General features: G+C 28.1%; 1 long non-coding RNA gene across 2 annotated transcripts; it reads left to right on the top strand.

The window, feature by feature from the left end:
* The first annotated feature begins 1,987 nt into the window (after positions 1 to 1,987).
* LOC115875102 lies at positions 1,988 to 9,060 on the top strand. Of its 2 annotated transcripts, none has more exons than XR_004048969.1 (8): positions 1,988 to 2,102; positions 2,533 to 2,642; positions 2,707 to 2,904; positions 2,967 to 3,123; positions 3,521 to 3,660; positions 5,267 to 5,636; positions 5,788 to 5,914; positions 6,057 to 9,060. It is a non-coding gene; the product is annotated as an uncharacterized LOC115875102 (long non-coding RNA). The 2 variants fall into 2 exon arrangements; XR_004048970.1 differs by lacking the exon at positions 1,988 to 2,102 and adding an exon at positions 2,117 to 2,336.
* Positions 9,061 to 9,688: the final 628 nt, after the last annotated feature.

The raw sequence follows: 9,688 nt of genomic DNA, 5'->3' as shown, positions 1-9,688 counted from the left end.
TTTAAAAAATTATGTTTAAAGTAAAAATTACTTACAAATATTTTCGTTTATTTTTAAGCCGAAAGCCGTAATAATTTTTTGATTATTTAAGCGTGTAGCAACATCAAAACCCTCACCAAATAAGTTTAGCCCCCTGTAAAAACCTAGTTTCTTTGATATATTATAACTAGATAACTGGACTGACTTAAGATATATTTATTTGAATGACATAATAAACATATAATAGATATATGCTTTATATGTTTATATTTCCACTTGTATATAAGCTGACGACTAATAAACGGCTTTTTGTAGGGCCTGAGAATAAACACTCTCCAACAACCGGTTTTCATGTCTCATATGCTTTAAGATCATAAGTGCTATTTATATTTAGTTTTGCATCTTTATTCCGCAAAAAAAATCCAGCGTACCGCTAAATTGTATGTAAAGAGCATAAAAATTAGATATTATCCAATTTTTTTACAGATTGTCCCCTGCAATTCGGCATGTGAGTAGTCGGCTTAACTAAAGGGTCGCGATTTGTCACTCCAATACGACCAGGGTAGAGGAAAGACTACTTTAGGGATGCAACCCTGAGCCTTGATTCTTCCCCATTTTCTTTATACCAGGGAAAATCACGCTCTATCCCCTTCGTCTCAAACCTACAAATTTTCCATTTCCCAGGCTAGGCATTGTTTATATATTCCTACCCTTGTTTATATATTCCTATTACACTTGTTTATATATTAACTAGATATTCAGCGTGAGTTAGTTCTGGGAGTTCACTGATAGATGGCTACGAGAATTGCATCGCGGGTCTTGAAAAAATTTGAATTTCTCATTAAGTGGGACAATCGCAAGGACGGTAAACTGATAAGAATTATTTAACTATCAGTAAACTCTCAGAAATGTCTCAGATTTAACTCCCTAACTGAATCATAACTGAATAACTAGTTAATATACATATAAACAAGGCTATTATGTGCTGTTACCAGACCTACCCTTGTATATATTTTATTACGAATACTACAAAATATAGATTTCATGATAGAGAAGTATAGTTCGGCAAGCGTCTGATAGATGTCAATTTTTTTCATATATCTAGTGTCTAAATTCACGGCAAAATAGCCAAATTTTTATTTTAAATATTTTCTATAAATATTTTTAAATATATTTTACTTAATATAGTAGTAATTATGGAGGCTAAAAGTAGTAAGTTTAAAATAGTAGTAATTAATTAAGTATTAATAAAATTAGTTTAAAAATAATTATTACCTGTATACTTTATAAAGTTTTCAAATGTCGTTCGATTGTTAGGACTTAAACTAAATCGAAATTGCATTAATAAACAAGAAAATATACTTTGTAATAGCAGTCGATAGAAAAATATTTTTTTAAGAATAAAAATTCATATCAACATAAAATCAAATTACCAAAGGTAGCTCTCTATAATAAATTTTTTCTTAAAAAAAACAGTTATAAAGATGAATTAAAAATTAATTTTTTTTCGGGTATTATTTACCAATAAAAAAACATTTGTTCTCTGATATTCGAATCCAGGGTTAAATTGCACCTTGTAAAATAACATTTTCTTATCGTTCTTAAATTTTTCGGGTTTTTCATATTATTTATATGTTTTTTTCTTGCTCATGAGTCTAATACAAGAATTCGATTTATTTCCAGAAATACAAAAAAAACAAAAACTAACTTTAAAATAGACCTAAAATAGTTGTTCTAGTTGTAGTAAAGTTGAACTTGACCTATATTTTCGCATTCCTTTTATAGTAACCTAATTTCATTGAAGTAGTTGCCAGTATTGGCCCCGCCCCAATCCAAAATGGCCGCGGATTTCAAGCTGTCAAAATATTAATTTCTTATTGGTCCATTATGCCCAAAATTATGCCACTTATTTATATCATTAGAGAACTAATTTGACTAACGTAGTCCATTGTATATTTATATTCTGTGGTTTTGACTTTTGACATCTTCATAGTTGAAGTTGAAAGCTGTGGTTGAAAGGTTGAAAGATGGCCGACATCATAATTTTTTTTTGTACTTATATTTATAATAAAAAAAGTTTGTTTTCCTCATCTGTCCTCATGCAATTTGAACATTTTTCAGTTGTAAGCATAGAAAATAAGGTTGTAAGCGTTGCTCAATCTCTCCAAGCAGTCAGTGTTTAATATTTTGTGTTTGTTTTATTATTTTCCTGCCCAGATACGGGCCATAACGTTAATTGGATTGAACGTTATCTTCTCATTTTTTTTATCCATTATTTTGTGTATCGCTCTTAGATTATTTATGATAATAATCTAACTTTAAAGGGAATTTTGGTGTTTTAATTTAGGCTGTAATAGGTATATTTTAAAAAAAGAAATTATACACTCTTAAGGGTCAAAATAAGTATGTCAGTTATGCAATTTTATTTGTCTGCTTGTTTAAGTATAAATGTTATTGATAATTAAACAAATATCTTTTAACGCTACTATGTTATGTCTTTGTCTTCATAGTTTCAGAATAATTTTTGTTATATCTATATCTATTCTTTTTCAGACACAATTTACCTCTACACATCACAGGTCGCCCTATGGTAGAGACAAATCAATATATTATCAGTCCTTAAAATGGTATGAATAAATACTGACTAGAGATGATGAAAGATGGTAAGTGCTAATAATATTTTGAATTTAAGGTATTCTACTACTCTATTTATCTTGCATCTTATAGGTCAATGTTGAAAGAAATAAAGAAAAGGTACAGTTTGCGTCTCATGGTCCTGTTGTCTTCCCAAAGCAATATTTTCATTGCAAAGACGTTTGTAATTTCGAAAATGTATACAAATAAAATGGAAGTTTACGGAGCAGGGAAATGGAGGAAAAGGAAGAAGAAAGGTGGAATAAGAAGAATATAAAGATAAAATAGCAAGTAGTTTATTTTAAAATAAATTATATATATATTTCAGATACTGATTAGAAATATTTTTTCAGATGAACAACTCGAGAATACCACTACATATCTGAGTAAGAGGTGTGGCTTTTTTGGATGGATATCAACTATAAGAATTTATGAGAAATTTTAAGTGAGGTCATTGCAGTGCAGTTTGTGGGATAACAGTATTTTACACTACACATTCCTTGTAAAAATGTAAGTGTAATAAAATGATATTTGCACGTTAGAGATATATAATTTCAATTACTACATATGATGAAGGCTAAAGAAAGAAAACCGACAATGTCCATTTTATGGATTGTTAAAGTAAAAACCAAACCAAACCAAACCAATTTGTTGAGAATATCAAATCCCATACACATGTTAGATTGTAATTGAATATAACAAACGATGTCCAAAATAATAACGCATACAGTAATAAATTTTTGTATCTTTAACATGATATTTGGCAATATCAAATTGTTGTTTTCTCAGTAAGTTGGTTATGTGACGTGTGTTTTTTCCCCTTACCCTTCATACAAACAATTTATTTTAAACATATTTTAAGTGGAATATTTATGTAGAAAAACTATAAATTTAATTTATTTTTCAGGGAATATTTTCCAAATACTGTTGGATGATTTTGATGTTTGTAGAACAGTAGTACAAGATAATATGCTATATATCTCATGTCCTTAGTTTTTCAACTATTGTAACAAAAAGTGGAAAAAGAAACATTCATTGAGAAAATGTGTAAGTTTAAATTTTATTAATTTGCTCTTTAAATTTGTGTCGCATGTTTGGAATAAGAGTAATTGAGTAATAATTAAGAGATATATATCTAAAATAATTTTTTTTCCTATTTTCCCCATCAAATCATAAAGATAGTAAAACTACTTAAAATACTCCCATCCCCCAAGTTAGTTTAAAATCTAGTTGAACTCGAGCTTTGTATATGCTAGTTTAAAATAGGGTATAGATTAAATAGATAGGAAATATAACAATAAAAATAAGGTTTTTTAGGCTTATTACATTTTTTATTTTATAAATAAATAATAAATCCAATACTTACAATATACTAAGCCATTTTTTGGCTCACTTTTTAGTAATTTAACCCACTAAATTTAAAATAACATTATTAAACACAAAGAGGGCTGTGATTTCTGCTATATGAAAATACTTCTTTTTAATTGGTCAACTCACATATGTCACCACGACTTCCGGAAAATGGCGATCAGGGCTAAACATGGGCCACAACATGAGCTCACTTTTAAATTTGTGCTTTTAAATGACGGGAGATCCGCATATCCTTGTCGCCGGCATTTAAAGTTTTCTGATTTTTTTATTAAAAAGTGAGTTTTGTGTACACTACTTTTTCGAAAATTCTTGTTTGTGCTTCGCTCAGCCTCTCCAAAAAGTGAGTACTTGATATTTGCTTTATATTTCGTTGTATCGGTTAAAATTTTTTGCAATCTTGTAATGCCATGGCGTCTTCGCTTATCTTGTCTTATATTATTATTAATTCTTGGTTTTGTTTTCTTTTAAGTTTATTATAGATATTTTTTACGGGTTTAAATATGGCATATTTAAATTTTTTTAACAAAATATTATTTTGTAAAAAAATTTTGAACTTTTAATGCTGTATAAAATTCTATAAGTTTTTTTTTTCATTGCATTTTGTATTGGGCAGGTTAAATGGTGATTTTTTTAAATGTTAGTTCTTAATTTGTGAATTTATATTAATGCAGTATTCTAACAAAGGCCTTATTATCAGTTTGAAGTTGTTCTGAAATTCTGTAATTACTGGGAATAATGTAATAACTTGAAGTTTTTAGGAGTTGAAAGTTTTAAAAATGAATCAATCTCTGATAGGTAAGAATTAAGTGTAGAAAGGTGCGGATTTTCTCTATCTTACTTTATATTTTTTAATAAAATGTTCGGTTTGGTGTGTTTGATCAAAAATCCTTTTTGTACTTCGTTCAGACTTCTTGAAAATGTGTTAATTTTTATTCACTAACTGTTATAGAGTCTAATAAATTTGCGAATATATAGGGTGAAATTCAGCTTTTTAGTTTTTATTTTTCTATATGAAATATGTTATTTATTTTCTTATAGCTTGCCTTAAATACCGTTTTTAACTGTATCCTTATATTACACTGATTTAATGTTTTTCTTGTACTGTCATACCACACAGCATAAATAAACCTCTCGAAAAATCCGTTGAGATAGATAAATAAACATTTTTGATTTGAGATTTTTTGGAACTTGTGACTGTGATACCTAACATATCTTTCATGAATTTTCTTGTTTTCTTTTTGTTAGCCAGAAAGCCTTACAGTATTTTATTTTTTCTTTTCAGACGCGATTTAATACTACACATCAGCACACTGTCGCCAGCGACAGAATCGGCAGGGATATTATTAATTAACTTGAGGGCAGTTACAATGAATTTTCTTCTGAAAAAGAGAGCTAGATCATCTCCCGAACTTGATTTTCTGCCTTACGATGACCTATCTGGCATATATAGGCACCCAAGGGAGTCACCACCCTCTGGTGTACAAGGCTAGGTGCTCTAATGCTAGAGGCTTCGGCCAGATAAGACCTGGCACCCAAGCTACAAGATTTCTTCATGCACTTCACATTTGAAGATGAGGAGGGGATGAGTAGTATTTCAGTAGATTGTTTAACTTATGAAGCAATTTAGAAACTGGAATTTGCTTGTAAAAAATGTAAGTTTAAATTTAATCCACTGAAAATTTTTATTGATAAGATTGAGATAATTTGTATATCATTTTATTATGTATAACTCCATCTACTATTACGAACTTCATTTAAATCATATGTTATGAGGAAAGCTAGAAATTGATTATTTTATTTTAGGAAATACTGCAGTATGGTCTAAAAACTGGTCTGTCTTCTCATATCTCACAATGTAGCAGCTGTAAAATTAGATTATCCTAGCTGATGATACAGTCTTGAAGTGGCAACAAGTGGCAGTGTTACAAATGTAAGTTTGTAATTTTATTTGTTTTTTTTTTAACACTAATAGCTGCCTGATTTGAATAGTTAAATGATTATGTTTAAGTTGTTATTAATAGCTTGAAACACGTACAATAAAGTAGAGTACAATAAAGCTAATATTTTTATAGGGAATACTACAATAACATTTTCCTGACACCCTTGGCTAACCTCCCATATGTTGATGGAACAGCAGCAGTATATTGTCTTGACTTCATCACAAATCTCAAAATTGATAGACTACCAATATTCTTCTTAACAGTAAGAAACAAAACAAAGTTTTTTCTCTTTTTCAACTTTATTCACTTACATGTTTTGACGCAAGTAACAATTCTACACTGACTACGCTGTCATAATTATTTGTATATCTATTTACTAATTTTTGTAGTGCTTATGACACCTTTCATATTTTTTTAATTCTTATTGTTTCTAATTAACAGCCACTAGAATTTCCAGATTATCACAGTTCTTTGTTATATTTTACTTGCGCAAAAGCGTCACTGTGGCTATATGAATACATTATTTTTTTAAAGACATCAACATTTTGTTTTTAATGCTCTTGTAATTTACAGTCCATTGCTGTCAACTGTTCATATGGTAAATCTGAGTTTAACATTTTTTTAATATTAATTTATATAGTAGTAATTCTAATTTAACTTTTTCATTCATAGAAATATTTAATATACATATAAACTATACTATGGCATAAGATTTTATTATCATTATTATTTTTTTAAGTTTTTAAAATTGTTCCATAAATTAATTAGACATATTGCAGATTTTTTAGCGAATTTCTGTCTTCCTTGGGACTCCTGGACAACCCAACCCAAAAAAAACTATTTTTATTTTGTAATGAAGTGTGTTTTTTTCATTAAAAATATTCTCATTTTTTATTACAGCAACTAAATTAACTAACTAAACTATTATCTAATACGTTTACTCAGATTTGTTTAGTCAGTTTCAAAGTAATGTTCTGTTTAGTAAATTATATTTTGTGAGATTTGCATTAATAGAGCTACTTTTAAGAATTAAAATAAGCACTCTAGAGGTTTTTAATTGTTTATCATAAGCAGGTTCGTTAACTTTCATAACATATAATTAACTAATAATGGTAATTTAAATTTTTTAAGTATATATTTCTAGTAATAAATTTTAAATAGTATTATTAAAAAATACTACTTAAAATTTATTATTACGTATTTTTTAGAAAGGGGTTTTGCTTAATAATTTAAGTTACATTAGTTAATTATTATGTTAATAAAATATAGAGTGTATTAGTTATAACGCCGATAGAGTTTTTCTAATGGGTATGCAACCAAACATACATTAATGGTATCCTGTATGCCGATTAACTTTTTTTTTAATTATTATTATTTTATTTTATTAAAAATGATTAAATTCAATTAGAGTACATATTTCAGTTAAGTAATATATATGCTAATATACTTTATTACTACAAAAACACTACTTTTATTGTTGTATTATTGCAACTTTAAATTTTCAATTTTCATGTCTATTTGTATTAATTGTTTTAGCCGTTTATTTTTTTACCTCAGTACAGTTATACAGTTTACAGCTGATAATGCAGTAATACACAAATAGAATTAATTTTTTAATATACGTACATAAATGACACACTTTAGCCGAATATATTTTATTTCTGTAAAACTATATTATGAGCAATATGAATACATTTAAATTTGTCTCAGTACGCATTTTTAATGTCTTTTCGGTATACACTGCATTGCTTTTAATGATACATACATATTTCTTGGTAAAACCCTTATTTAAGTTTTTTTAATTATTCATTATTAACCTATTTTATTAATCTCATTTTTTAAAGCAAAACAGTATAAAGAATAAGGTGGTATTTATTGATGATTGGTAATATTTTAGATTTTTAAATTTTTATCATATATTTTGAGATGTTTGAGACTTTTATATTGCTAATTTTAGAATTTTTTATATTTGATTGTTACGTCTTTTTTAAATTAGAGATATTAATATAAACAAAAACATATTGAGTAAAATTTTTAGTGTTAGTGTCAAAGCAATGAACTGTTATAACTATAAAATTTTGTTGTACTTGTATTCATAGAGCTTGGAATTTATAGAGAAATAGTATTTTGAAGCAAATTATATAAATGAAACCGACAAATGCATTGGTATAATATATTATAGATTTATGTTAAATAGGAGCGATCTGAAGATCTGTGCTTTCTATTTACACGAGGTAAAATATATATTTTAATCTACTAACAATTTGATTTAAAAACCATAATGATATTATAACTCCGTTTTATGTATATATTATATTTAATAACGCATTTCTCAATATTTACGTTCTTCACATTTGATTTTCCTTTTTTTTTACTTCATGCAATTTAATTTACTCCTGTTTTTTACGATAAAAATATTAAGTTCTGAGTATACAATCTTATACAATTGAGTCCATCAGCACATTTTGATATATTTCTTATATATGGGTCCAATAAGAGAATATAGGTTCAAAGATCGCTACTATTCAATATATTTTTATTATTTATGTTTTACTTACTGTGTAGGTAAACCAGTCTATTGTTTCTGTATCATATTTTATATTAGGATATATTTGATATTAATAAAATGTCAGTATTTTTGTTTCTTTGAAAGATCTCATACATTGCAATTATGCAGGGAGTGTTCTAGGTGAAATCATTGGTGTGGTGATAGGGCTCCAAAGCTCACCCTGTAAACTGATTAATTTATTTGGCACTTACACTCTTACATTTTATATAAAAATTCTACCACTTTTTGTTGCTAAATTTTATATAGGTACTTTTTTAATTTTTTACAATTTATTTGATCTAAAATATAAAATCATTTTATTATAATTCCGTTTCATATAATTAATATAATATAATCATATAATATACGACATTATACGTCTAATACTAGAGTTTGATTGTTCGATTTTGAGGGTGCTAATATACCTATAATGAACCACCTATATTTTTATGCAAAAATGTATGAGGTCTTTTTTTTCTTGTGGGATGTTAAAGGATTGTGCGCTCCGGTGTATTATTCTAATATATAATTATTACGTGTACTGTAATGTAATTTTTCTTCAGTCACACGGTATTCTATATTAAAACTGAAAATTACTACTTATCTGAAGAGTTCTATAAATTCTACAACAGCTACTTACCTTTTTACGCCATTATAAGCCGATTCAGCCTACCTACTAATATCTTTTCTTTCTCAGTTGGCCTTGCCTACAACAAATTTTCAAATTCTGTAATGAAAATTTGTAGTAGGAGACAATAATATACAAAAAGGAATATAAGTTTTAATAGCTTAAAACTTACACTTCTTTAGGTGGCCACACCGGTGCAAAACCTCTGGCTCTAGAGAGAGATATAAATAAGATAATAAAGTGACCCAAAGAATAGGGCGGCATCGGAGAATTCCATTCACAAGCTAACTGCCATATACTTTGGATCGTTACTGCTAGGGTCGTATTGCTGCACAATTCCCTTTTAGTATTCCACAGAATTTTTCTCAGTTGGCCTTGTCCGTTACAATAATTGTATTTTTTTTAGGAAATAGGAAAAACTTCTTCTGACTGTACCGAGCCAGGGACCAAGGCGGTATATTGAAGAACTTCCATATGCCGCCTTGCTTTTCTCACAGCCATGGCAGGTCTGCTTAGGGCTCTGTTCCCAGAAGAATCCCTGACTAGTCAGCGCTTTTCTTATTGGTTGAAATGTGTAGAAACCAGACT

The sequence above is a fragment of the Sitophilus oryzae genome, unplaced genomic scaffold (genome assembly GCF_002938485.1).
Source record: "Sitophilus oryzae breed Bouriz unplaced genomic scaffold, Soryzae_2.0 scaffold_1318_pilon_pilon, whole genome shotgun sequence".
Classification (NCBI taxonomy): domain Eukaryota; kingdom Metazoa; phylum Arthropoda; class Insecta; order Coleoptera; family Curculionidae; genus Sitophilus; species Sitophilus oryzae.
This window is presented reverse-complemented; position numbering and strand designations above follow the sequence as displayed.